The sequence below is a fragment of the Clupea harengus genome, chromosome 4 (assembly GCF_900700415.2).
Source record: "Clupea harengus chromosome 4, Ch_v2.0.2, whole genome shotgun sequence".
Taxonomy (NCBI): Eukaryota; Metazoa; Chordata; class Actinopteri; order Clupeiformes; family Clupeidae; genus Clupea; species Clupea harengus.
In genome coordinates, this window is record NC_045155.1 from 22971126 (window position 1) to 22977125 (window position 6000).

The 6000-nt window shown below is 42.9% G+C and overlaps 1 protein-coding gene across 10 annotated transcripts in view; it reads right to left on the bottom strand.

The window, feature by feature from the left end:
- The window catches only part of brpf1 (bromodomain and PHD finger containing, 1), a 74315-nt gene extending 69867 nt beyond the window's left edge, over positions 1-4448 (bottom strand). For 3 of the 10 annotated variants that reach the window (XM_012820834.3, XM_031566806.2, XM_031566810.2), the window contains exons 1-2: positions 4002-4268; positions 3191-3317 (exon numbers count right to left, since the gene is read on the bottom strand). The gene's annotated coding sequence lies outside the window, so the exon portion shown is untranslated. Of the gene's footprint in view, positions 1-2426; positions 2554-3190; positions 3318-4001; positions 4270-4311 lie in introns of those variants that run through there. The other 7 variants (XM_031566811.2, XM_031566809.2, XM_031566817.2 and 4 more) reach the window with 5 other exon arrangements.
- Between the last annotated feature and the right edge of the window lie 1552 nt (positions 4449-6000).

A 6000-nucleotide genomic window follows, 5' to 3' on the forward strand; every position in this document is an offset into this window, starting at 1 on the left:
AACCCTGCGAGTTTCATCAGTGCATTCACCGAACCCTTCGTAATTGGAAAACTAAAATATGATTTCTTCAAAACATAGGTATATATAAAAACGGCCCGACATTGCTAGTGTGAACCGGGCTATACTGTGTGTGCCTTGACCCCTGCTGAACCCCTGAGAGTGACTCAACAAACCCCTGGGGTTCGATCGAACCCAGGTTAAGAACCACTGCCATAGAGAGACATGAAATAACCCATAACATCCTCAACACCATACAGAGACATGAAACAACCCATAACATCCTCAACACCAAAAAGATGAAGTGGCAATGAGAGAAAGCAAAGTTACCAAGTAGACAATTGACTGGATACCGTACTAGCTGGCTAGCTTGCTAACTAGCTTGCAAATCCAGTCTGTCCAGTCTTTCCACACTGGCCACACAACAAGCCCACTCAAAGCGAAATGAGCGTTTCGCCTCACTGGCATGTACAGTGGGGAAAATAAGTATTGCCGATTTGGCCACTTGCAAAGAAATGTGTGATCTATAATTGTAATGGTGGGTGTATTTTAACAGTGAGAAATAGAATATCAACAAACAAATCCAGAAAACTGCATTTTATAACATTTATACTTCTTTATTTGTATTTGATGCAGAAGATAAGTATTTGAACCCCCAAGCAAACAGCAAGAATTCTGGCTCCCAATGACCAGTTATGTGCCCAAGAAGCACACAGATTAGTCCTCATTAGGCCTAACAAGGTACACCTGATCTCAACTGGTGACGTGTATAAAAGAAACCTGTCCAAAGAAACATACTTCACACCTTCAACCTCACCACCATGGGCAAGACCAAAGAGTTGACCAAGGACGTCAGAGATAAGATTGTAGACCTGCACAAGGCTGGAATGGGTAACAAAACCATCGGCAAGCAGCTTGGTGAGAAGCAGACAACTATTGGTGCGATTATTCGTAAATGGAAGCAACACCAAACAACTGTCAATCGCTCTAGGTCTGGGGCTCCATGCAGGATATCCCCTTGTGCGGTATCGGTGATCATCCGAAAGGTGCAGAATAACCCCAGAACTACACAGGGGGAGCTTGTGAATGATCTCAAGGCAGCTGGGACCACAGTCACCAAGAAAACCATTGGCAACACACTACGCCGTAATGGTTTGAAGTACTACTGCACTCGCAAGGTCCCCCTGCTCAAGAAAGCACATGTACAGGGTTGTCTGAATGAACCAATGAACACTTGAATGAATCTAAGGAGGATTGGGAGACAGGATGTGGTCAGATGAGACCAAAATCAAGCTCTTTGGCATCAACTCGACTTGCCGCGTTTGGAGGGGGAAGAATGCTGAATATGACCCAAGGAACACCATCCCCACCGTCAAGCATGGAGGTGGAAACATTATGCTTTGGGGCTGTTTCTCTGCCAAGGGTACAGGACGACTCCACCGCATCGAGGGGACTATGGATGGGGCCATGTACCGTGGAATATTGGGCTTGAACCTCATTCCCTCCCATTGAACACGCAACCTTAAGGATTTGGAGAGGATCTGCAAAGAGGAGTGGACCAAAATCCCTCCTGAGATGTGTGTAAACCTGGTGACCAACTACAAGAAAAGTCTGACGTCTGTGCTTGCCAACAAGGGTTATTCCACCAAGTACTAAGTCATGTTTTGCTAGGGGTTCAAATACTTATTTTCTGCATCAAATGCAAATTAAGTCACAAATGTTATAAAATGCAGTTTTCTGGATTTTTTTGTTGATATTCTGTTTCTCACTTAAAATACACCTACTATTACAATTATAGATCACACATTTCTTTGCAAGTGGCCAAACTTGGGAAATCGGCAGGGGTTCAAATACTTACTTTCCCCACTGTATATGGTATGTATGTCACATACATAAGGTTCTTGAAAACCACCACATCTTTCTTTATCTGTGCAAATCACGGTACCTCTGGCTGTGTATGTATGCATTCATGGCAGCCATGTATACCTACCTCATGATATCTAGTTTACGCTTAAAAATACTTATTTTCCCCACTGTACCTGTGCTGTAAGGGAGGTCGAAATTATCCTCAAAGTGGATTTTTCAGAACATTTTGAATGCGCTCAATGCTGAGGTGCAATCTTTTCATTTTGGTGGCAGTCGCAAAATAGGCTAGTCCACATGTCTGGCTTATACAGCAACTGGCTCGGTCCTATGCCACAATTTCAGCATCTCTTCGACATGACAAACAAGTTGTGAGGGCCGACTTGGAGCCAGCGCTAAGAGATGTGATTGAGATATGTAATCCAGTTATGAGTGATGGTTTGGTAACTCAGTACCAAAACAAAAATATTTCTTCCCTGCTAAGCACCATTTCCTTTCGGTCAGGCTTCCAGCAGGTCATATGGAACAAATGAACTTCTCTGAGAAGTCACATGGAAATGGCACACCTGATTGTGTTGGCAGCGCAGTTAGGCACACTGCCGACTCGGCTGTCCAACAGGGTGCAGATGTCCACACTCTGAGGTTGTGAGGGGTGTGAAGCCGTCCCTGCGGTTGTGAACCCTGTGAAGGGAACTTTGGCAATGCACCAAGTCACAGAACCAAGAAAAATCATGCACGGTGAGATATCTTGCTTCTGCCGTTGGCCAAACATCTACAAATGCCACAACCCCACAATAAAAAAAAACTGCAAGCTCCCAGTGCCCAAGCCAGAGCCCTAGACGACAATGATGTGAATGGAAAGTTTATATTGGTGAAATATGAAGGTTCGCCATTAGTGGGACAGGTTCTTCCCACCTGGTCATTGGTGACCAAATTGAGGCGAGTTGCATGCAGCAGTCTAGACTAGCATTGCCTATAGCTACATTATTTCGTGTTAGCGGAAAGAAACAATGTTACTCTCCTTTTTAAATATTACTAAATGTTGTTTCTAGAGCAGCAACGGTAATGTTTACAACAGCAAAGTCACTATATAAACTGAACAATATCTCACTGGATACAAATCTAAAATGTCAACAAAAATAATGTTCAATAATGAAATCAAAAAAATGAGTGAAGTATAGAAAGAACACAGGCATCAGTCATTCACCCGGTCTTCCCTCTGCTGGCTGTACATACTGCTGGTAGAGGGAGGAGGGGCTGATTTATCTCAGCCAGCAGCTAACTTTATAAAGTATTGGCTTTTTAATCGCGAAGGTTTTGTTGTACTTACTCACAGTAACGAGCGTAGTTGTCAACTCGAGTAATCTTCACTTCACTCTCCACCGCGGCCTCTCTGCTCTGCGGTTGGCCGACTTCCCTCCGTGTGTGTTTGTGTGTGGAGGAGCTCAGCACAGATACTGATAGCAGGAAAGAGGTTGTAGCGTGAGATTATTACACCAAAACCTTACAAAAAAATACCGATAAAAAAAAACTGGTAACGTCGGAGGTCATCAATACTACGGTCTTTAATAATTTAGCCCCGGTGCCCATTCAATACCGGGTTTCGGTTCCCCGTCCCTACTCCCATAGCGTGTTTGGCAAAGCAGCATAATACAAATAATATCAGTCTACCCAGTAGTCTTTCACGTTGTAAAGTTAACATAGACAAGGTAACCTAGCTCCAACGCAACCCTCCACTGACGTTAGCTATTCTGTTTATTCAGACAAAACTGACAGAATACAAACACGATATTATTACAGTTTTTTAAACAGTATTCTATCTTTACAGTTACCGCTTGAATTGTAGTACCTGTAGATAAGCAAGCTGAAATCAAACATTCGAAAGTAACTGTACTTTTCAAACGTCGGAGGGCCTGATAGCGCCAACCTCACCTTCACCTTTGAATATTCTACGGTTATGGACGTTAAAGTTCCCTACACCCTCGCTTTGAATAACGTTTCCATTGCATCAATGAAAGAACAAACGTTAACAAACGTTACCACAATTATTTCAAAGCTTACAAGAAAATGAGTTTGAAGTTATGCTGGACATCAAGATGCAAGGGGGAAACGTAACAGTCAAGTTAACGAAAGTCACCAACCTCTACAATAAGATATCCCAATTTCGATGAATATGCTTGCCTTATAAGATAAATATGTGTGAACCTAGGTTACCGGCTGGCACGCAGCGATCAGTAGACCACCATCAGACGCAGTTAACGTTAAGGCTTGTTTTGATAACCCTATTGTTTTGCGATCTCTAGCAATTCGGATTCAACCAAACCACGACAAACAAAAGGCTTTTTTAGCACGTATTCGACATTGGCACTTTCTACATAACCATCTGGTCAAAAGCAGTAAAAGAAATAACAAAAAGCTTGACACTTGATCAAACTCATATTATTTACATACCGGTAGCTTACTTAAATTACGTACAATTGTCGATAGTTAAAATATATAGACACTCATATGTCACTATTTTGTCAATTGTGATGAATCTGCGAGTTCATTTTCTTCTTCTATGGTTTTGGGGCAGATTGACCATCGATATAGAAACGTAGATACCGCGTTTGCGCTTTGACGTGCGTCTGCGCTATGACGTATGTCTACGTAGTAAACAAAGATGCAGGCTTCTATACCAAATCTACTGTAACTCGTTTAGCTCTGAACCGCTTTGTTCAAAAAGGGAGATAAAGGAAAATCAAATTCACAAACTCACAACAGCTGAAATTCTAAATAATTCACACTTGGTGTTGCCTATATCGGAGACTGCATGTCCCAGAGGAAGTTGTGGCTATTCAGGTTAATGTGTTGGCATAGAGCTGATTAGACCCGTAGATCGTACGCGCCTTGCATTTTGTGAGTGAGATGTCTGTCACTCACAAAATGCAAGGCGCGTACGATGCCTAAGCCTATGCCTAAGCCTGCATCTTGGGGTGTGTGAGTTTCCCCTGCTTGTGAGAACCACTGCTTTGGTAATATATAAATAGCAGTGTTGAATGTTTTGTTGTGCTTGTTTTACATTACCTAAAGGAATACAGTTATTAACCCTGATGGTGGGTACAGACATCCCAAGTCTCCCGGAAGTTCCGGACGGGAGTCTCCCGCATATTGATAGCGACTCCCTGATGCCCGCAAATTACTTAAAATCTCCCGGAATCTAGAGCGAGCGAGCAAGACAGCGCACGCGAGACAGGCGTGCTCCAAACCGTGTAGCGCAGGGGTACTCAATTAGAAACCCAAAAGGTCCACTCGCCAAATTTCCATTCAGTCCAGGGTCCGGAACAGTGACGGTCAAAATCCAAAAACATAACTCCAACAAAAACGTTCAAACTACCGTATGAACAAACGGTTATGTGGTCTGGCCTTATTTGTGTGAAAGGTGACACTTTTTTGTGGTTTAAACTTGGGCATAAAAGGTGTGATGGCCAGGCGGAGGCACTGATGTAAGTGTTCATTGGGTGTGCTCCTGTATTTGTTTTTCACCATTTTCATGGTTGAAAAGGCAGACTCACAACAGTATCTCTATCCTAAACTGTTGTGTTATACTGCATATTTTCAGTTTAAGTACATTGAGAGCAACTAAACCCAGAACAAATTCCTTGTATATGAAAATGTACTTGGCCAATAAACATGATTCTGATTCTGATATATGTTGAGGTATGCACGCTCTTGTTGTGTGGCTGATCTAACTATTACACTGCATGTTGCTTGGTATGATTGCAGATGGTTTCTTTTTCTGCCCCTTACCTCAGAGTTCTGCGGGTATTTTTGTTCGAAGTGTGCATGCTTTGTTTCATAGTGACGTTTCACGTTACCACTTTTGACAAGGGCAACCGTCTCGTTACAGATTAAACACATCGGTTTTGTGCTCCCCACAGGCAGCACAAATGCATACTTGTCAGTCCAGTCTGTCTTAAATTCGCGATTTTTGGAATCAACTTTTCTCTTTTTGTCGGGTTTAAAGCACGCCATGATTTTCGTTCGCTGAGAAAAAAATACCGTTCACATATCTATCTGCCGGCATTGTTGCCATTGACACACACAACCTGCGTGACCCACAGAGCTCGCGGCCAACATTGAGTAAGTGAGTGAGTTCTT